Source organism: Chiloscyllium punctatum, chromosome 50, assembly GCF_047496795.1.
Source record: "Chiloscyllium punctatum isolate Juve2018m chromosome 50, sChiPun1.3, whole genome shotgun sequence".
Lineage (NCBI taxonomy): Eukaryota > Metazoa > Chordata > Chondrichthyes > Orectolobiformes > Hemiscylliidae > Chiloscyllium > Chiloscyllium punctatum.
In genome coordinates, this window is record NC_092788.1 from 21,378,490 (window position 1) to 21,401,041 (window position 22,552).

Here is a 22,552-nt window from a genome sequence, read left to right on the forward strand (position 1 = left end):
AAGGCAATTCCCTCCATGAATAAAGGAAATCTACTGCTGAGCTCACACAAAGGGATCCTTCCCCTCAGTAAACTCTCCCATCACATTACCCAACATATCAGCTAAAGCAGGCCTCACTGCGCATGCTTCAGCCAACAAAGTGACCCGCGGATGACTGATGTCAGCACCGGACCAATGGAAGGACGGTGGGCGGAGCTGGAGGACCTAGCGGGATGTTGGTCCTCCAGCCAATCAAAGTAAATGAAGGGCGGAGCTAAACTAAACCATGTGATCACCCTCGCGCGCGGCGCCGAGTCGCCGTAATGAATGCTCGGCAAGTTATGGAGAGAAAGGATACGGTAACGACAGAAATAAACAGGGAAACGGGAGAAAAACTGTGTTGCTATGAGCGGAGATGTTTTACAAACAAGTTGTGCACGTCGGAAAACACAAATTTGAACGTTTCAGTTTGCAGTAAATTTGGAATGGCCTCAGCGCGGCTGCAGACCTGAGTGAGCGCCGCCATCTTTATTCGGGACAACGTGCGGAGCCGCCATCTTTGTAGGGGGCAAGGTGCAGCCAGGCGCATGTGCAGCCTTTCTCTAGTATAGAGTCATTGTGATCATAGCAGCCAATACTGCTCTGATTCACCTCTGGGCTCCCTCATGACCACTTTGTCAATATCTCGCTTCCTCAGTCTCGAACCATGGGTGTATTTTTGGTCTGTTTACTCCTGTATTATTACTTTTATAGACCCTTTGTAAATGAGTTTTTCACTGCGGCCCAGCCCCTGACCATGTACTGCTCTATTATCAGATTACTTTTTTCTTGAATATTTTTGAGTCAAGAATTCTTTTTTCCAACAAGCAAGTGTATTTTCCTTCCATTTCTGACGATCAAATTCTGCACCATTTTCATTCCCTGTAATCTGTTTTACACTCCCTGAAACATCAACTGTGTTTCTCCTTCCACAGATCCCAGTGATTAATGCCAAAGCCCTGTTGCTTGTGGAGAGGGTGATGTTTGACTTTCTTGCACAGCTGCAGTTTGTGTGGTGAAGGTGCTCCTACAATGTGGTTGGGTAAGTGGCATTATCGATTATTCATTCAGCAACAGTGATGATTTGAGAATAATGTCCAAATCAACAATAGTTTGTATTTTTATTATCATGCTTATAATTTCACAAAAATACTGTTGAGAACTTTAGACATAAGGCCAGAGATGGAGATATTAGGTCAGGTGACTAAAAGCATTGCCAAAAAGCAGGTTTTGAGGGATGTCTTAAAGGCAGACCTGTGAGGTCTTGGCTGCGAATTTCAGACCAAGCTGCTTCAGCAACTGTAGAAACAGCCACACAGGTGAAGTAATGAATTAACCAATGGTTGGGAGTCTCAAAGAAAATGGGTTGTCGAGGTCTCAGTGTGTGTGGTGCAGGGAGCTACGGATGATCACAGCCAGGAATTAAATCAAGTGTGAGAATTTTAAATTGAGGGATATTGGCCAGGTGCTGGCAGGTGAGACGAGATTGGGTTGGGGTATCTGGTCGGCATGGACAGGTTGGACCGAAGGGTCTGTTTCCTTGCTGTACATCTCTATGGCAGTATGCTGCTGATTATAATTAGGAGCCTTTTGATGAATCAACAAGCAGAGATTTAGACTTTCTTGAGATTACAGGGAGGTTGAATGTGGTAAGCTGGCCCTGAGTGTGAAAATGAAGTCTGGAGATAACACACAATGGATGAGAGTTTCAGTATATTAGCTGAGATGAGGGTGGAATCAGCTAGAATTAGTGATCTTGGAGTGGGACTGAGTTATCACACTCACCTCACCTCTGGGATTCAGCTGATTGCCAGATTGTGAATCAGGGCGGTAACACCATCGGGAACTGAGTGGCCCATGTGGTGCCTAAACTGAGTGTCACTCAGCTGATTGTTGCTGAGCAGCTACTGCTTGGTAGCCTTGTTGATGACATCTTCCATCACTTTACTGCTGATCGAGTGTGGACTGATAGATGGAAATTGCCTGGGTTGGATTGCCCTGTGTTTTTGTGTTGAACATCCCTGGGCAATGTTCCACATTGTCGATAGATGCCAGTGCTGGAGCGGTACTTGGCTTGGTGGGTGGCAAGTTCTGGAGCTCAAGCCATCAGTATTATTGCCAGAATATTTGCAGGGCCCGTAGCCTTTGCACTACTTAACTATTTCTTGGTGTTATTCAAACTGAACCGAACTGGCTTAAAACTCACATCTGTGATGTTGGAAACCACTGGAGAAGGCTGAGATGGATCATCACACTTTGCACTTCTGGCTGCAGATTGCTGCAAATGCTGTCATCTTATCTGGTGCATGGATGTGTGAGGCCCCTCCATCAGTAAGGGTGGGCATATCTAAGATGCTTCCTCCAGTGAGTTGTTTAATTGCCCATCACCGTTCACAACTGGGTGTGGCAGAACTGCAGAGCTCCGATCTGTTCCATTGGATGTCAGATCACTTAGCTCTGTTGCTTGGTGCTGATGCTGTTTGAAATGTAGATGGTCCTGTTTGGTCGCTTCACCAGGTTGGCACTTCATTTTTAAGTCTGCCCGATGCTGCTCATGGCATGCCCTCCTTTCCTGTCCATTGTGATGGGTGAGAGCAGGACGTACAAACCCATGAGATTACAGATTGTGCTGGAGTACAGTTCTGCTGTTGATGTCCCACAGTGCCTCAGAGATACCCAGTTTGAGATCCTACATCTCTTCGAAGTCTATCCCATTTAGAACGGTGATAGTGTCACTCAACGCGATGGAGGTTTTTCTCAACTTTAAGCCAAGACTTGTGTCTCCAAAAGGAATGTGTGATGGTCGCTCGTACCGATACTGTCATGGCCAGATGTATCTGCCGCTGGTCAATTCATAACAATGAGATCAAGTATGTTTTACACTCTTGTTGGTTCCCTCACCACCCGGTGCAGACTCAGTTGAGCAGCTATACCCTTTAGGACCTGACCAGCTCAGTCAGTAATTCTGTTACAGAGTTAGTCTCGATTGTGGACATTGAAATCCTGTACCCAGAGTACGTTTGACACCATTTTATTGCCTCAGTGCTTCCTCCAAATGTTATTCAACGTGAAGGAGAAGTGATTCATCAGCCAAGGGAGGACGGGACGTGGCAATCAGCAGGAGCCATGAGACTTCCTGGACTCCAGAGCCAATGCTGTGTACTTCCAGGGCAAATCCTCCCTGTCTGTACACCACTGTGCCACCACCTCTGCCTGGTCTGTCCTGCCGGTGGGGCAGGACATATCCAGAGATTTCAGGAGAAAGTGAAGACTGCAGATGCTGGAGATCAGAGTCAAGAGTCTGGTGCTGGAAAAGCACAGCAGGTCAGGCTGATGAAGGGCTTAGGCTTGAAACGTCGATTCTCCTGCTCCTCGGATGCTGCCTGACTGCTGTGTTTTTCCAGCACCACACTCTCGATATTTAGGGATGGTGATGGTGGTGTCTGGTCATTGTTTGTAAGGGATGATTCCATGGGTATGACTATGTCAGGCTGTTCCTTGACTCGTCTGTGAGACAGCTCTCCACATTTTGGCACCAAAAACCCTATATTAGTGAGGAGGACGTTGCACCATCGAGAAGGCTGATTCTGTGGTTGTAATTTCTGGTGCTTTGTTAGTTGCCAACTGGTCCATCCAGTTTCATTCCTGTGTTGAGACTTTGCAGTGATTAATACAGTGAGTCGCTGGCTGGGCCGCTATCAGGTTGGCAGGATTTTTTTCGCCATTGACAATGGTTTCATGGAGATCAGGAGATTCCTAATACGTTTTTTTTTTCTTGAATTCAGATTCCACCATCTGCCAAGATGGGATTCGAACCAGGACTTTAGACGTTTGTTTTAATATTCTGGATAAAAGCTAAATACATCTGGTTTGTTCACTCATTTTAAATTTCACTAACCATGGTTTTGTTTCTTTGTAAAACACTGTCCATCATCCTGTCTCCTCCATCCTTCTCTCCAACAACGAGTGAGGAGCACATGGAGTTTCTCTGTCACTAAGACTGAGATAATCTGATCTGCTGCTTCTCTCCCTCCCACTAGCCCACTGAGCCAAACTGACTCACGTGGTGTTCCTGGTTTTTGTCCTAAACCTACATCTTTCTCCAGTGTCTTATCAAGCCTTATCAGAGCTCACCTTGACCCCTTACCCTAATCTCACTAAACTCACTTTCCAACTCTCTTTCCTCCACTGCCGCCTCATCACTCCCCCTCGCCAATTCATAGATATTGTTCCTTGTTCTGTCTTTTGGTCTTTTTTTGGTTATGTCCTTCTCTCCCATTTTGTGAAAAACTGATATTTGACCTCACCGTTGTTGGAAAATCCTGCTCCATTTCCACTCTCCCTTTCCTTTCTGAATTCCTTGCATTTGGTGTCCCTCAACGATCTATCCTTGGTCTCTCCTGTATCTCACGTACACAGTGCCAGGAGGTGATATCATCCAAACACACTGTGTTAGGTTTGACATGTACACTGACGATGCCCAGCTCTCCCTCCCCATCATCCCTCTCCATTACTCCACTGTTACTCAGTTATCAAACTGCTTGTCACATTCCCACTGCTCGATAAGCTGCAATTTCAGCCAATGAAACATTGTCATGGTTAAACCCATTGCCTTACCTTTACCTTTCTGCTGAGCCCCTCCCTCTCACTGGGAACTCTCTGAAGCAGAACGACACTCTTCACAATATTGCTGTTATATCTGACCCCAAGGTGACCTTCTGATCAGACATCCACACAATCACAAAACCAGGAATTCCAATCTCTTAAACGTTGCTTTTCTCCACCTCACCCCAGCTCTATTGCTACTGAAACCCCTTACCCACGTCTGTGTTGCCTTAAACTTGAATCCAAAACAGAACCCTTGATTCCGTGACTCAGAATCTGGTTTCAGACTCCCTTCTCAGTATTTACCCTCAGACACATCCTCTCAGTATTTATCCTGTCAAACCCCTTAAGAATCCCATCTGTCTCAATGTGATCACCCCTCTTTCTCCAAAATCCAGTGAGTAGAGTCCCAACCTTTTCAGCCTTTATTTAAAAGATAATCCCTCCAAACCAGGGATCATCTCATTGAATCTTCCCTGAAATGCCTCCAATAAAGTGAGACATTTCCTTATCTAAAGGGACCAAAACTGTTCTCATTACTGCAGATATGGTGGTCTCACCAGCACTTCCACACGTTACTCTCAGGTAGAGACTCCAAACTCTAATACTGAAAAACTTTGAAACAAAACATTCGATTCCCCTTCCTGATTCCCTGATGTAACTGTGTGGTAGCTTTCTGTGTTTCCTGAACAATTACCCCGGTCCCTTTGTGGTGCAGCTTTCTACAGTTTCTACCATTTAAATAGTACTTTGTTCTTTTATTATCTCCTCCAAAATGAGCAATTTCCCATTTTTCCCAAGTTACACCCCATCTGGCAACTTGTTGCCTCCTTCTCCTGTGCATCTCTCACTTTTCACATTGGTCAGGATGGAGACAACTTGCCCATCGTTAGGCATTAGCCTTTCACACCCAAGTCTTATTGATGAGGCAGAGCGGCAGCACAGAATGAAAGAAAAGAAAGTAATTCTTGTTCCCCATATCTCACTGATGCTTGGATCATTTTCTCCAATGTGTCAATGAACTGCTGTGTTCAGTCACATGAGATCTCAAGTTGGAATCTCCTAGAAACCCACAGATTTCCCCCTGAGTTGACTGCTGATGTCCTCAAGGGTAATATATACAGTAATCCTGGGCCACGAGGAGGGGATGCTGTGAGTTTCTAACTTAAACTGATAGTGACAGATTTTATAAACTTGTATTACGGGATATTACAGGTGGACATTCAGATGGTAATCTCAGTAAATATTCTGCTAAACTCTAATTGAATTACTCAGTATATCAGGATCTGGATATTCGCATTGTGTGTGTGTGAGTATTGTGTTCCAGATCAATCCCTTTTGCTGCTTAAAAATTCTCCTTTGAATCATCGCATTCTCTCAAAAGGTCTCCCCAAATCTTCAATGTGTCCTGTAATCCCTTTATGCTGACCTGATGAGTGTAAGGTTTATTACTCGAATGTGTAATTTTTGTATAAGGATTTCTCAGAGAGGGAGCAGAATATTCTTAAAGGGGAGAATAGCCATTTTGAGGGTATCCTGTTGTTTACTAGTATCAATGACATAGGAATAGAAGAGTTCACATTATTGGATCATTGGAATCTCTTGTGGGGTAGAATTGACCTCCATCAGAAGGACGGATTGTACTGGCACTGGAAGGGAACAGTTGCTAGTGCTATTCAGGAGGCATTAAACCAGTGAAGGAATGTGGGTAAACCCAGAGAGAGAGTGAGCGAAGAGCTCAGTCTGTCGCTGGTACAGTTCAGATGTCAAACAGTCAAGGCAGACAAGGGCAAGGCACAGAATGAGCAGTTACACTGCATTTATTTCAACGCAGGAGGCCCGATAGGTCAGGCAGAGGAGCTCAGGGTATGGTTTTGAACATCGCACTGGGATATTATAGCAATTACAGAGGCATGACGTAATGATGGATAGGACCAGCAGCTTAATGTTCCAGTGTATAGATGCTATAGCAAAGATAGAAAGGGGGCAACAGAGCAGGGGAAGAGGTATTTTTGATAAAGGATAACATCACAGCTGGGCTTCAAGAGGGTCTTCCTGGGAGGACATCCAGGCAGGTTATACAGGTGGAACTGAGAAATAAGAAAGGGATGATCTCCTTATTGGGATGGTACTATTGACCACCCCCCACTTCCCCAATAGTCAGCAGAGAGTTGAGAAGCAAATTTACTAAGAGATCACTTATCTGTAAGAACAGTATGGTTGTGTACAAGACTTGACTTTCTTTGTTATTCATTCACAGGATGAGGGTGTCACTGGCTGGGCCCAAAGGGCAGTAAAGAGTCAACCACATTGCTGTAGGTCTAGAGTCACATGTAGGCCAGACCAGGTAGGGATGGCAGATTCCTTCCCTGAAGGATATTAGCGAATCTGATGAGGGTTTTTTTCGCAATAATCAACAATGGATTCATGGTCTTTAATAGATTCTTAATTCCAAATTTTTATTGAATTCACATTCCACTGTCTGTCGTGATGGGATCCAAACCCTGGGCCCCAGAATGTTATCTGGGTGTCTGGATTATCCATCTAGTGATAATCTCACTAGGCCATTTGGCAGGGTGAGTGACTGAGATATCCGTGGGGCAGCACATCAGCACCAAAGATCCCATGGTCTCTGTGGAAGATAGAAAGGCCTGGGGAAGGAGCTATATCCCTGGTGGTGGGGTCTGACTGTAGGTAGCGGACATAGCAGAGGTTAATGGAGATTAGTGGGTGGCAGGTGAGGACCGGGGGATTATATTCTTATTGTGGTTGGAGGGTGGGGGGAAGACAGAGGGACAGGAAGTGGGGGATATGCGTTGGAGTGCATTGTTGATCAAGTGGGAGGGAAATGCGGTCCTTGAAAGAGGAAACCTTTCTGGGATGTCCTGGAGTGGAATTGCTTCTCTTGGGAGCAGATATGGCAGGGACAGAGGAATTGGGAGTACAGGATCACGTTTTTACAGGAATATGTTCGAAGGTAATCAGGAGAGCAAAAAGGGGACTTGAAATATCTCTAGGAAATAGTTTAAGGAGAATCCAAAGAGATTCTACAAATACATTGAGGATAAAATAATAACCAGACACAGAATAGGACCCCTTAAAGATTAACAAGGCCATCTGTGGAACAACAGGAGGTGGGAGAAATACCATGCTATTCTATTCTAGAGAGTTTGGAGAAATAAATAGTGATAACTTGAAAAGTGTCTATATTACAGAGGAGGAAGTCCTGGATGTCTTAAACAGTAGCAAGGTGGATAAATCCCTGGGACCTGATCAGGTTATCCCAGAAATTTGTGAAAAGCTAGGAAGGTGATGGCAGTGTCCCTCCCTGAGGTATTTATATCATTGTTTGTGACAGGTGAGGTGCTGGAAGATGGGTGCCATTATTTTAAAAAGGTGGTAAGGAAAGGCCAGGGAACAAGAGAACAGTCAACCTAACGTCAGTGGTAGGTAAGTTGATGGAAGGGATTCTGAGGAACAGGATTTACATGTATTTGGAAAGACAAGGATTGATTAGGGCTCGTTAACATGGCTTTGTGTGTGGGAAATTCTCTCTCTCTAACTTGATTGAGTTTCTTTGAAGATGTGACAAAGATGATTGATGAAGGCAGACTGTGGACGTTGTCGATATGGACACTGAATGGTGTTCCACAGAGCAGACAGGTTAGCAAGTTTAGATAACATGAAATGTTGGGAGAACTAGCCATTTGGATACAAAACTGGTTTGAGGGTAGGAGGCAGAGGGTGGTGATGGAGGGTTGCTTTGCAGACTGGAGGCCTGTGAGCAGCATTGTCCTGCAGGAATGGATATTGGGTCCTTAAATAAATGACTTGGATGTTCATATATGAGATATGGTCAGTGGGTTTACAGGAGACACCAAAATTGGAGGTGTAGTGGACAATGAAGAAGGTTAGTTCAGAATGCAACAGGATCTTAACCAGATGGGCCATTGGAGCGAGGAATGGCAGACTGGGCTCAATTTAGACAAATGTAAGCTGTTGGATTTTGGAAAGGCAAATCAGAGCAGGACTTGTACACTTAATGGTACAGTCCTTGGGAATGTTGCTGAACATAGAGACCATGGAGTGCAGGTTCATTGTTCCTTGAAAGTAGAGTCGCAGGTAGGCAGACTAGTGAAGGTGGTGTTTGGTATGCTTATATTTATTGGTCAATGCATTGACTACAGAAGCTGGGACATCAAATTGTGGTTGGACAGGACATTGATTTAGCCATTTCAGGAATTATGTTTTAAGTTTGAAATTCCCTGTTCTGGAAAGGATGTTGTGAATCTTGAAAGAGTTCAGACAAGATTTACAAAGACTTTGCTCGGGTTGGAGGATTTGGGCTACAGGGAGAGGCTGAATAGGCTAGGGGTAATTTCCCTGGAGAGTCAAAGACTGAGAGGTGACTTCATGGAGATCTATAAAATCATGAAGGGCATGGATAAGGTGAGCAGCCAGGGTCTTTTCCCCCCAGTTAGGTGGGTTCAAAACAAGATCACATGGGCTTACGTTGAGAGGGCAGAGATTAAAAACGGATCGAAGGGGCAAAGTTTTCAAGCTGTGTGTGGTGTATGTGTGGAATGAGCTGCCAGATGAAGTAGTGGAGGCTGATACAATTACAACATTTGAAAGGCATCTGATTGGGTACGTGAATAGGAAGAGTTTCCAATGATACGGACCAATAGCTGGCAAATGGGGCTCCATTTGTTGAGGATTCCTCGTTGTCATGGACAAATTGGACCAAAGGTCTTTTTCTGTGCTGTACATCTCTATGACACTAATAACTGAAAATAAGATGTGTTCCTCTTTTGTGGAGAGCTAGCAGAAGTACAGATAATTGTCCTTGGAGCTGAGAAGGTTAAACAGTGATTTTGACCAGGTGCAAATTTGTTTCTAGGATATCTAATCTGCAGAGAGGGGAATTGTTAACAATGTCACAATTTTAGTAACTATTTTCAGGTAATTGGCAAATAATGTGAAAATGTGAACATTATTTTATTCAGTAAGTTCTGAGTATCTGGAACGGTCTGAATGGCAGCTGGACACAGACTCAGTAGTCATTCATAAACAGATTTAGAATTTTACTTTTTAAGGGAAGATTTGGGGGTCTATGGGCAATTGGGAAGGGAATTGGGACTGATTTGCAGCATCTCCAGGGGGAGAGGGTACATCCCAAATGGGCTGAATAGCCCCAGCCCCTGTGCTCTGTAATACTGCCCCATTGACTGTGAATGTTGAAGCTCATCCCAGGGCAGAGAGAGGGAGGATCCCACCACTCACCTCACAATGGGCCCCGATGATTGATGTCAGCGCAGGCCAATAGGGGACAGAGGGCAGTACTGGAGGACCAGGTCGTACCAGTTTGTCCTCCAACCAATCGGAGTGAATGAGGGCATCCTCAAGGCTGGAACTAAAGAAAGGCACATATCGCAGAGATCTGAGAAACTGGAGGACATGAGATAGGGAGCGTTCTGTGGCTGGTGAGGAATTATATAAATAAGGAAGAGTTGTGAGGCTGGATGAAGTGACAGTGATCGGGAGAGTTGAGGATGGAGGAATTTAGAGTTAGTGAGGATTAGAGTCATAACGTTATACAGCAAGGAAACAGGCCCTGTGGTCCAACCAGTCCATGCCGACCATAATTCCAAACTGACCTAATTGTACCTGCCTCCGCTTGGTCCACATCCATCCAAATATTTAAGGTCTTTTAAATATTGTAATTGTATTCACAGCTCCCACTTTCTCTGGAAGTTCATTCCACGTGTGTAATTTCTTTTTTAAGAACCCTAATGTCTTTCCCCTCAAATCTTTCTCATTTCTTCTCAAAATGAATGCACCGGAGTTTTGAATCCCCCTCTTCCCCCGGCCATTCACCTTATCTACACTCTTTCTGATTTTGCAAACCTCTAATAAGGTCACCCTTCAACCTTGTGCATGCCAGTGAAAAAAATTCCCAGCCTATCCAGCCTCTCCTTCGAACACAATCACTCCATTCATGGCAACATGCTGGTAAATCTCTTCCTAACCTGCTCCACTTTAATAATATCCTTCCTATAACAGCACAACCTGAACTGGACAGAGTATTCCAGAAGAGGCCTCCCCAACGTCCTGTACATCCTCAACATAACGTCCCAACTCCTGGACTCAAAGGTCTGAACGATAAAGGTTAGTGTGCTAAGCACCTTCTTAACCACCCTGTCTACATGTAACACACACTTCAGAGCCGTGAAGCCTTCGGTCTCTTTGTTCCCATATCACTACTGAAGGCCCTACTTTTATTGAGTGTAAGTCCTGCCCTCGTTTGTTTTGGCAGGATGTTATATTTTGCATTTATTCCAATCAAAAAAATTTTTGAGTATAAAGGCAGTGGGAGTATAATTAAGAGGGAAATCAGGAGGCAAAAAAGGGACGTGAGATAGCTTTGGCAAATAGGGTTAAGGATAATCCGAAGGGCTTTTGTAAATACATGAGGAACAAAAGGCTAACTAGGGAGAAAATAGAGACCCTCAAAGATCAGCAAGGCAGCCATTGTGTGGAGATGTAGGCGATGGGTGAGATAGGAAACGAGTATTTTGCATCAGTGTTTACTGTGAAGAAGTACATGGGAGATATAGAATGTGGGGAAATAAATGGTGACATCTTGAAAAAAGTCCATATTACAGAGGAGGAGGTGCTGGATGAGTGGCTAAGGAGCTGGTGCAGGGGAAAGGGTTCATGTTTTTTGGATCGTTGTGATCTCCTCTGGAGTAGAGTTGACCTGCATAAGAAGGATGGATTGTACCTGAATTGGAAGGGAGGGAGACTTGCCAGTGATACTCGGGAGGCATTAAACCAGTGAGGGAATGGGTGTAAACCCAAGAAGATAGTGAGAAAAGAGGTATGTCTGAGGCTGGTACAGTTCAGAAGTCAAATAGTCAAGGCAGGCAAGGGCAAGGCACAGAATGAAGTCGGACTGAGCAGTTGCACTGCATTTACTTCAATAGAAGAGGCCTGACAGGGAAAGCAGATGAGCTCAGGGTATGGTTTTGAACATGGCACTGGGGTATTATAGCAATTACAGAGGCATCACTCAGGGATGGATAGGCCTGGCAGCTTAATGTTCCAGGGTATAGATGCTATAGCAAGGATAGAAAGGGGGATAAGAGAGGAGGGGGGAGTGGCATTTTTGATTCGAAATAGCATTATGTTTTTGCTTAGGGAGGATATTCCTGGGAGTATGGTCAGTGAAGTTATTTAGGTGGAACTGGGAAATGAGAATGGGATGATCACCTTATTGGGGTTTTCTGCATGGATTTCGTCTGGGCCCTCTGGTTTCCTCCCACAGTCCAAAGATGTGCAGGTTGGGTGGATTATCCAGACTGAATTTCCAGTTATAGCTGGGGGCAGGGAAATTATGATGCGTTGAGGCATGACTTAGGATGTGTGGATTGGAAAAGTAGATTCCAAGGCAAGAGCGTAATTGATATGTGGAACTTGTTCAAGGAGCAACTATTGAGTGTCCTTGATAAGTACGTACCTATCAGGCAGGGAGGAAAGGGTCGTGTGAGGGAGCCGTGGTTTAATAAGGAGTTGGAATCCCTTGTTAAATGGAAGACGGCGGCCTTTGTAAAGATGAGGCGTGAAGGTTCAATAGGGGCAATTGAGAGTTATAAGGTAGCCCGGAAGGACCTGAAGAGAGAGCTAAGAGCAGCAAGGAGGGGACATGAAAGGTCCTTAGTTGGTAGGATTAGGGAAAACCCTAAGGCTTTCTATAGGTATGTTAGGAATAAAAGAATGACTAGGAAAGGAATAGGTCCAATCAAGGATAGTAATGGGAAGTTGCGTGTGGAGGCTGAAGAGATTGGGGAGGCGTTGAATGAATACTTTTCGTCAGTATTCACTCAGGAACAGGACATTGTTGTCGATATGAATACTGAGGCACGAATAAGTAGAATGGATGGCTTTGAGGTATGTAGAGAAGAGGTGTTGGAAATTCTGGCAAGGGTGAAAATAGATAAGTCCCCTGGGCCTGATGGCATTTATCCTAGGATTCTCTGGGAAGCAAGGGAGGAGATTGCAGAGCCATTGGCCTTGATTTTTGTGTCCTCTTTGTCGACAGGAGTAGTGCCAGAGGACTGGAGGCTAGCAAACGTGGTTCCCTTGTTCAAGAAGGGGAGTAGGGATAATCCTAGTAACTATAGGCCAGTGAGTCTCACTTCTGTTGTGGGCAAAGTCTTAGAGAGAATTGTAAGGGATAGGATTTATGCACATCTGGATAAGAATGATGTGATCAAGGATAGTCAGCATGGTTTTGTGAAGGGCAGGTCGTGCCTCACAAACCTTATTGAATTCTTTGAGAAGGTGACTAAGGAGGTAGATGAGGGGAAAGCGGTAGATGTGGTATATATGGATTTTAGTAAGGCGTTTGATAAGGTCCCCCATGGTAGGCTACTGCAGAAAATACAGAGATATGGCATTGAGGGTGAGTTGGAGGTTTGGATTAGGAATTGGCTCTCTGGAAGAAGACAGAGGGTAGTAGTTGATGGCAAAGGTTCATCTTGGAGTGCCGTCACTAGCGGTGTTCCGCAAGGATCTGTTTTGGGACCATTGCTGTTTGTCATTTTTATAAATGACCTGGAGGAAGGGTTAGAAGGTTGGGTGAGCAAGTTTGCGGATGATACGAAAGTCGGAGGAGTTGTAGACAGTGAGGAAGGATATGGCAGGTTACAGCGGGATATAGAGAAGCTGCAGAGCTGGGCAGAAAGGTGGCAAATGGAGTTCAATGTAGCTAAGTGTGAAGTGATTCACTTTGGTAAGAGTAATAAAAAGATGGATTACTGGGCTAATGGTAGACTACTTGGTAGTGTGGAAGAGCAGAGGGATCTTGGTGTCCATGTACACAGATCTCTGAAAGTTGCCACCCAGGTAAATAGTGCAGTGAAGAAGGCATATGGCGTACTGGCTTTTATTGGTAGAGGAATTGAGTTCTGGAGTCCTGAGGTCATGCTGCAGTTGTATAAGACTCTGGTGCCGCCGCATCTGGAATATTGTGTGCAGTTTTGGTCGCCATACTATAGGAAGGATGTGGAGGCACTGGAACGGGTGCAGAGGAAGTTTACCAGGATGTTGCCTGGTATGGTAGGAAAATCCTATGAGGAAAGGCTGAGGCACTTGGGGTTGTTTTCATTGGAGAAAAGAAGGTTTAGGGGTGATTTGATAGAGGTGTACAAGATGATTAGGGGGTTAGATAGGGTTGACAGTGAGAACCTTTTTCCACGTATGGAGTCAGCTATTACAAGGGGGCATAGCTTTAAATTAAGGGGGGGTAGATATAGGACTGATGTTAGGGGTAGGTTCTTCACTCAGCGAGTCGTAAGTTCATGGGATGCCCTGCCAGTAGCAGTAGTGGACTCTCCCTCTTTATGGGTATTTAAGCGGGCATTGGATAGGTATATGGAGGATAGTGGGTTAGTGTAGGTTAGGTGGGCTTTGATCGGCGCAACATCGAGGGCTGAAGGGCCTGTACTGCGCTGTATTCTTCTATGTTCTATGTTCTATGAATTGCCCACAGTGTTCAGAGATGTGTAGGTTGAGTGGATTATCCAGACTGAATTGCCCATAATGTTCAGGGATGTGCAGGTTGGGTGGCTCTGGGAAATGCAATGTTACAGGGGCAGGTTTAGAGGCTTTCAGGGTCAGTATCAATGTGATGGGCTGAATGACCTGTTTCCACACTGATGGGATTCTCTGATAATTCTATTTTTAAAATAGTTACAGAACATAATATACCAGATCTAAACGTTAAGGTTCTGAATTGGACAAAGGCCAATTTTGATGGCACAAGGCAAGAACTTTCATCTGGCCCCTCAAGCCTGCTCTACCATTCAATAAGATCAGGGCTGATCTTTTCATGGCCTCAGCTCCACGTTCCCGATCTCTCACCATAAACCCTTAATTCCTTTCCTCTTCACAAATCTACCTTTTGCCTTAAAGGCATTCAAGTTGATAACGTCAAATGCTGCACTCGGCAGGGAATTCCACAGATTCACAACCCTTTAGCTGAAGAAGCTCCTCCTGAACACAGTCCTAAATCTGCTCCCCCTTATTTTGAGGTTATGCTCTGTAGTTTGACCAGCCCCCAGTGGAAATAGCCTCCCTGCTTCTGTCTTATCTACTCCCTTCATAATTTTATTGTTTCTGATGCAACCTCCCATTCTTCTAAATTAGAATGACTATAGAACCAGTTTTCTCAATCTCCACATACACCAATCCTCTCAACTCCCAACTCAAACTAGTGAACCTCCTCTGTACTCCCTACAGTACCAGTACATCCTTGCTAATGTAAGGGGACCAAACCTGTACACAGTACTCCAGGTGTGGCCTCCCCAGCACCCTGTACAGCTGCAGCATAACCATCCCTCTAGCAATGAAGGACAATATTCCCTTCACTGCCATAATTACCTGCTGCACCTGCAAACCAACTTCCTGTGATTCATGCACAAGGACACCCAGCTCCCTCTGCACAGCAGAATGCTGCACGTTTTCACCATTTCGTCATCCAGTTTTCTGTTCAAACGACAAAAATGGATGACCTCACATTTCCCAACATTGAACTCCATCTGCCAGACCCTTACCCACTCACGTAACTGATCTGTATCCCTGTGCAGACTGAGTGGCCTCTGCAGACATTGCTTTACCTCATCTTTGTATCAAATGTGAACTCTGACACCGGACACTTGGTCCTCAACTCCAAAACATTTGTGTAAATTGCAAACAGTTGTAGTGCCAACACTAATCCAAACACCCGTTCATCCCCATTCATTATTTTTTGCTGGTTAACCCATCCTGTATCAATAATAATTACCCATAATGCTGTGCATCTTTACCTTATTCAGCAGCCTTTTGTGTGGCAACTTATCGGATACCTTCTGGAAATCCAGGTACACCACATCCACCGAGTGTGCCTTGTCTAACGCACTCGTCGTATCCTCAAATAATTCCATTAAATGCGTTCTACATGACCTGTCTTTCCTGAATCCATGCTGTGTCTGCTCAATGAGACAATTTCTACCCAGATATCTCACCACTACTTCCTTGAGAGGTTCAAGCATTTTCTCCATTACAGAAGTTAAGCTAACGGGTCCTTTTGAAAAATAGTGGCACCACGTTTGCAGCTTCCAGTCTGTCAAATCCATCCCAGAATCCACCAAATTTTAGTGAATTTTCACGAGTCTATTTGTTATTTCCCCCCCCCCCCCCCCCCCCACCATCTCCTTTACTCCCTGGGATGCATTCCATCAGGGCCTGGAGACCCATCTACCCTTAGGCTGTTATCTTTCCCAACATTTCCTCTTTACTGGGAATGATTGCTTCTGTATCCTCATCTGCCATTGCCTCCATAGGCCTGCGACAATGAGAGTATATAGATAGAATGTTCCTGTTAAGGCCAAGGCTGGTAGGTGTAGAGAATGCCGCCTGTTGAAAGAAATTGAGGGCCTGGTCAAGAAAATGAAGTAGGCGTATGGCAGGTACAGACAGCTGTGTTTGTGTAAATCCCTAGAGGAGTATAGGGGCAGTAGGAGTATACTCGAGGTAAACCAGGAGGGCAAAAAGGGGACATGAGATAGCTTTAGGAAATAGGTTTAAGGAGAATCAAAGGTGATTGTACAAATACACTAAGGACAAACGAGTAACCAGGCAGAGAATAGGTAACCGCAAATCAAGGCTGTCTGTGGAACCGCAGGAGGTGAGAGAGATTCTGTATGAACGGAGAGGTTTTACAAACAAAATGTGCACATCGGAAAACACAAATTTGAACATCACAGTCTTGTGTTTTCAGTAAACGGGGAATTGCCTCAGTGTGGCTGCAGGCATGAGTGCGCGCCGCCATATTTCTTTGGGGCAAGAATTCACTGGACACATGCGGAGCCACCAGCTTTGTAGGGGGCAATGTGCAGCCAGGTGCATGTGCAGCCTTTCTCTGGTACAGAGTCATTGGGCAGGATTTACACAGAGCACATTCAAACTCAGAGAAATGGATGTTTATTTCTGGATTTGTTTCATCATTCATTTAAATGATTTGGTATCGTAAATGACTTTGCAGGTCATACAAAATTAGAGATATTGTGGATAATGAAGAAGGTTACCTCAGATTACAATGAGATATTGATCAGATAGGGTTTAATTTAGATAAATGTGAGGTGCTGCATTTTGGAAAAGCAAATCAGGGCAGGACTTATACACCGAATGACAAGGCCCTGGAGATGTTTGCGGAACAAAGAGACCTTGGACTGCAGGTTCATAGTCCTTGCAAGTCAAGGATAGGATGATGAAGAAGGTGTTTAGTATATTTTCCTTTATTGGTTCGAGCATTGAGTATAGGATGTGGGAGGTCATGTTGCTGTACAGGACATTCGTTAGGCCAATTTTGGAATAGTGTGTGCAGTTCTGGCCTGCCTCCTATCAGAAGGGAGCTGTGAAACTTGAAAGGTTTCAAAAAAGACTTACAAGGATGTTGTTAGGGTTGGAAGATTTGAGCTACAGGGTGAGGCATAAAAGGCTGGGGCTGTTTTCCCTGGAGTGCCATAGGCTGAGCGGTGAAGTTATGGAGGTTTATACAATCATGAGGGGCATGAATAGGGTAAATGAACAAGGTGTTTTCCCTGGAGTGGTGGTGTCCAGAAGTAGAGGGCATTGCTATAGGGTGAACGGAGAAAATTTCAAAGGGGCCTAAAGGACAACTTGTTCATGCAGTGGGTGGAATGAGCTGCCAGAGGAAATGATAGAGGCTAGTACAATTAAAACATGTTAAAGGCATCTAACTGGACATATGATATGATTAGGAAGCGTTTCCAGGGATATAGGCCAAGTGCTGGCAAATGGGAATAGACTAGGTTCGGATACCTGTTTGGCAAGGATGAGTAAGACCGAAGGTTCTTTGTCGGTGCTATACATCTCTATGACTGTGGGATCATAACAGCTTATACAGCTCTGCTTCATCTCTGGGCTCCCTCATGACCACTTTGTCAATGTCTAGCTTCCTCAATTTCGAACAATGGGTGTATTTTTGGTCTGTTTGGTTTTTTACTATTATTTTTACAGACATTTTTGTTAGTTAATTTTTCACTGCCGCCCAGCCCCTGACCATGTGTTGCTTATCAATATTTTCCGGAAAATCTTTAACGGTCGAGAATTCCTTTTTCCAACAAGCAAGTGTATCTTCCTTCCATTTCTGACTATCTCATTCTGCACCATTTTCATTCCCTGTAATCTATTTTGCTCTCCCTGAAACATCAACTGTGTTCCTCCTTCCACAGATACCAGTGATTAATGCCAAAGCCCTGTTGCCTGTGGAGAGGGTGATGTTTGACTTTCTTGTACAGCTGCAGTTTGTGTGGTGTAGGTGCTCCCACAATGTGGTTGGGTAAGAGACATTACAGATTATTCATTACAGCAACAGTGATGACTTGAAGGTAATGTCCAAATCAAGAACAGTTTGTAGTTTTATTATCATGCTTATAATTCCACAAAAATATCATTTAGAATTTTAAACATAAGGCCAGAGCTGGTGATATTAGGTCAGGTGACCAAAAGCGTTGTCAAATAAGCAGGTTTTGAGAAATGTCTTAAAGGAGGAAAGCACACCTGAGGGGTTTTGGCTGTGAATTTCAGACCTTGTTGCTTTGGCAACTGTAAAAGCAGCCAGACAGGTGAAGTAATGAATTAACAGATCATTGGGAGTCTCGAACAGAATGGGTTGTCGAGGTCTCAAAGGGTGTGTGACGCAGTGAGCTAGGGATGATCACAACCAGGAATTAAATCAAGGGTGAGAATTTTAAATTGAGGGATATGGGCCGGATGCTGGCAGGTGAGACTAGATGGAGTTGGAATATCTGGTCGGCATGGACAGGTTGGATTGAAGGGTCTGTTTCCAAGCTATACATCGCTGTAGCTCTATGTTGTTGATTATGAATATGAGCCTTTTGATGGATCAACAAGTTTTGGTACAAGGGAGTACTTGGGCAACAGAGATTTAGTTTTTCTTGAGATTTCAGGGAGGTTGAATGTGGGAAGCTGGCCAGGAGTATGTTTGGATAATGAAGTCTGGAGATAACACTAGGTGGATGGAAGTATATGAGCTGAGACAAGGGTAGACACAGCTAGAAATAGTAGTCTTGTAGTGGGACTGGGCTGTCACGCTCACCTCACCTCTGGGATTCAATTAGTTGTCAGATTGTGAATCAGGGCAGTAACACAATCGGGAGCTGAGTGGCCCTGGTGGTGCCTAACCTGAGTGTCACTCAGCTGGCTGTTGCTGAGCAGCTGCTGCTTGGTAGCCCTGTCGATGACATCTTCCATCACTTTACTGCTGATCGAGTGTGGCCTGATAGAGGGAAATTGGCTGGGTTGGATTGCCCTGTGTTTTTGTGTTGAACATCCCTGGGCAATGTTCCACATTGTCGGTAGATGCCAGTGCTGGAGCGGTACTTGGCTTGGTGGGTGGCAAGTTCTGGGGCACAAACCATCAGTATTATTGCCAGAATATTGGCAGAGCCCATAGCCTTGCACTACTTAACCATTTCTTGATGTTATTCAAACTGAATCAAACTTGCTTAAAACTCACATCTGTGATATTAGAAACCACTGGAGAAGGCTGAGATGAATCATCCCACTTTGCACTTCTGGCTGCAGATTGCTGCAAATGCTGTCATCTTATCTGGTGCATGGGTGTTTGAGGCCCCTCCATCAGTAAGGGTGGGGATATCTGTGATGCTTCCTCCAGTGAGTTGTTTAATTGTCCATCACCGTTCACAACTGGGTGTGGCAGAACTGCAGAGTTCCATTGGATGTAGGATCACTTCGCTCTGTGGCTTGCTGCTGATGCTGTTTGACATGCAGATGGTCCTGTTTGGTAGATTCACCAGGTTGACACTTCATTTTTAGGTATGCCTGCTGCTGCTCTTGGCATGCTCTCCTTTACTGTGCATTGTGATGGGTGAGAGCGGGATTTACAAACCCATGCGATTACAGATTGTGCTGGAGTACAGTTCTGCTGTTGATGTCCCACAGTGCCTCAGAGATACCCAGTTTGAGATCCTACATCTCTTCAAAGTCTATCCCATTTTGAACGGTGATAGTGTCACTCAACACAATGGAGGTTTTTCTCAACTTTAAGCCAAGACTTGTGTTTCCAAAAGGAATGTGTGATGGTCGCTCCTACCGATACTATCATGGACAGATGTATCTGCAGCTGGTCAATTCATAACAATGAGATCAAGTATGTTTTACACTCTTGTTGGTACCTTCACCACCCGCTGCAGACTCAGTTGAGCAGCTATGTCCTTCAGGACCTGGCCAGCTCAGTCAGTAATTCTGTTGCAGAGTTAGTCTCGATTGTGGACATTGAAATCCTGTACCCAGAGTACGTTTTACAAAATTTTACTTCCACAGTGCTTCCTCCAAATGTTGTTCAACATGAAGAAGAACTGATCCATCAACCAAGGGAGGATAGTACGTGGTAATCAGCAGGAGCCATGAGATTTCCTGGTGTCCGGAGTCAATGCTGAGTACTCCAAGGGCAAATCCTCCCTGTCTTGTGCCACGACCTCTGCCTGGTCTGTCCTGCTGGTGGGGCAGGACATATCCAGAGATTTCAGGAGAAAGTGAAGACTGCAGATGCTGGAGGTCAGAGTCAAGAGTCTGGTGCTGGAAAAGCACAGCAGGTCAGGCTGATGAAGGGCTTAGGCTTGAAACATCGATTCTCCTGCTCCTCGGATGTTGTCTGACCTGTTGCGCTTTTTCATCACCACAATCTCAATATCTTGGGATGGTGATGGTGGTGTCTGGTCATTGTCTGTAAGGGTTGATTTCATGTGTATGAGTATGTCAGGCTGTTCCTTCATTTGTCTGTGAGACAGCTCTGCACATTTTGGCCCCAAAATCCAGATGTTAGTCTGGAGGACATTGCACCATTGAGAGGGCAGATTCTGTGGTTGTATTAAATGGTGCCTTCTTAGATGCTGAGTGGTCCATCCAGTTTCATTCCTTTGTTGAAACTTTGCAGTGATTAATACAGTGAGTAGCTGGCTGGGCCACTGTCAGGTTGGCAGGATTTTTTTTCCGCCATTGACAATGGTTCCATGGAGATCAGGAGATTCCTAATTCCAGTTATTGTTTCTTGAATTCAGATTCCACCATCTGCCAAGATGGGATTCGAACCAGGACTTCAGTCGTTTGTTTTAATATTTTGGATAAAATTTAAATACATTAGGTTTGTTCACTCACTTTAAATATCACTAACCCAGGTTTTGTTTCTTTGTGAAACACTGTCCATCATCCTGTCTCCTCCATCCTTCTCTCCAACAACAAGAGTTTGGAGCACATGGAGTTTCTTTGTCACTAAGACTGAGATAATCCAATCTGTAGCTTCCCTCCCTCCCACTAACCCGCCGAGCCAAACTGCCTCACGTGGTGTTCCCGGTTTTTGTCCTAAACTGACATCTTCCTCCAGTCTCTTGTCAAGCCTTATCAGAGCTCACCTTGACCCTTTCCCCTAATCTCACTAAACTACAGACTTTCCAACTCTCTTTCCTCCTCCTCCTCATCAGTCCCCCTCACCGATTCACAGACATTGTTCCTTGTTCTGTCTTTTCTGGTTATGTCCTTCTCTCCCAAAATCCTGCTCCATCTCCACTCTCCCTTTCCTTTCTGAATTCCTTGCATTTGGTGTCCTTGGTCCCTTCTGTGTCTCACGTACGTACGTACTGCCAGGAGGTGACATTGTACAAAAGTACCATGTTGGGTTTCACATGTACACTGATAATGCCCAGCCCTCCCTCCCCATCATCACTCTCCATTACTCCACTGTTACTCAGTTATCAAACTGCTTACCATATTCCCACTACTTGATGAGGTGCAGTTTCCTCCAATGAAACATTGTAGTGGGTAAACCCATTGCCTCACAAATTCCTTTCCCTAACTGCTGAGCCTCTCCCTCTCACTGGGAACTATGCAGCAGAACTACACTCTTCACAGTATTGCAGTTATATCTGACGCGAAGCTGACCTTCTGATCAGACATCTGCACAATCCCAAACACCAGGAATTCCAATCTCTTAAACGTTGCTTGTCTCCTCCTCACCCCAGCTCCATTGCTACTGAAACCCCTTACCCGTGTCTGTGTTGCCTTAAACTTGACGAATCCGAAACAGAACCCTTGATTCTGTGACTGACTCAGAATCTGGTTTCAAACTCCCCCCTCAGTACTTACCTTCAGACACATCAATATTTATTCTGTCAAACCCCTTAAGAATCTGGTGGTGCGGTCTGATCGTAAGTGGTGGAAATGACAGAAGATGATGTGTTGTATCTGGGTGGAAGGAAAGGACTTAGGGGTGTGTTCTATCCTTGTTGAAGTTAGAGGTGTGGGTTTCAAAGGCAGAGGTGCGGGAAGTGGAGGAGATATAGTGGATTGTATTGACCACATGGGAGGGGAAATTGCAGTCCTTGAAATACGGGGCCATTTGGTATGTTCTGGCCTCACTGGAACACTGCAGTAAGCATGAGACAGAGATGTTGGCCAGGGAACAGGCTCGTGTGTTAAAGTGGCAGGCAGCTGGAAGCTCGGGGTCTGTTTTTGCAGCAGAACGTAGATCATCAGTCGCCATTTCCGCCACCTCCACTGAGATGCAGCCAGACACAGGTTCCTGTCCCCTCCATTAACAGCTATGCATCCTCCCAGCCAGATCGTAATCAACTCCTTTGTCTTTCCAAATGTTCTAGTCTCTCTTTGGGTTCTGTCCCTGCCTATTGTTTACTCTTTAACCCCTATCTCCTGCAGTACAAAGATCTGCAGATTAGTTGAATTGGCCAAGCTAAATTTCCCATAATGCTCAGGGATGTGTAGGTTAGGTGCATTATTTGTGATAAATATACAGTAATAGGGTAGG

General features: G+C 44.9%; 1 protein-coding gene across 7 annotated transcripts in view; it reads left to right on the plus strand.

The window, feature by feature from the left end:
* Positions 1-252: 252 nt before the first annotated feature.
* The window catches only part of LOC140470011 (uncharacterized), a 519,342-nt gene continuing 497,042 nt past the window's right edge, over positions 253-22,552 (plus strand). The window contains exons 1-5 of one of the 7 annotated variants that reach the window (XM_072566481.1): positions 472-845; positions 954-1,060; positions 3,804-3,886; positions 10,687-10,791; positions 17,922-18,028. The gene's annotated coding sequence lies outside the window, so the exon portion shown is untranslated. Of the gene's footprint in view, positions 339-471; positions 846-953; positions 1,061-3,803; positions 3,887-6,880; positions 6,971-10,686; positions 10,792-17,921; positions 18,029-20,554; positions 20,876-22,552 lie in introns of those variants that run through there. The other 6 variants (XM_072566479.1, XR_011956302.1, XR_011956303.1 and 3 more) reach the window with 6 other exon arrangements.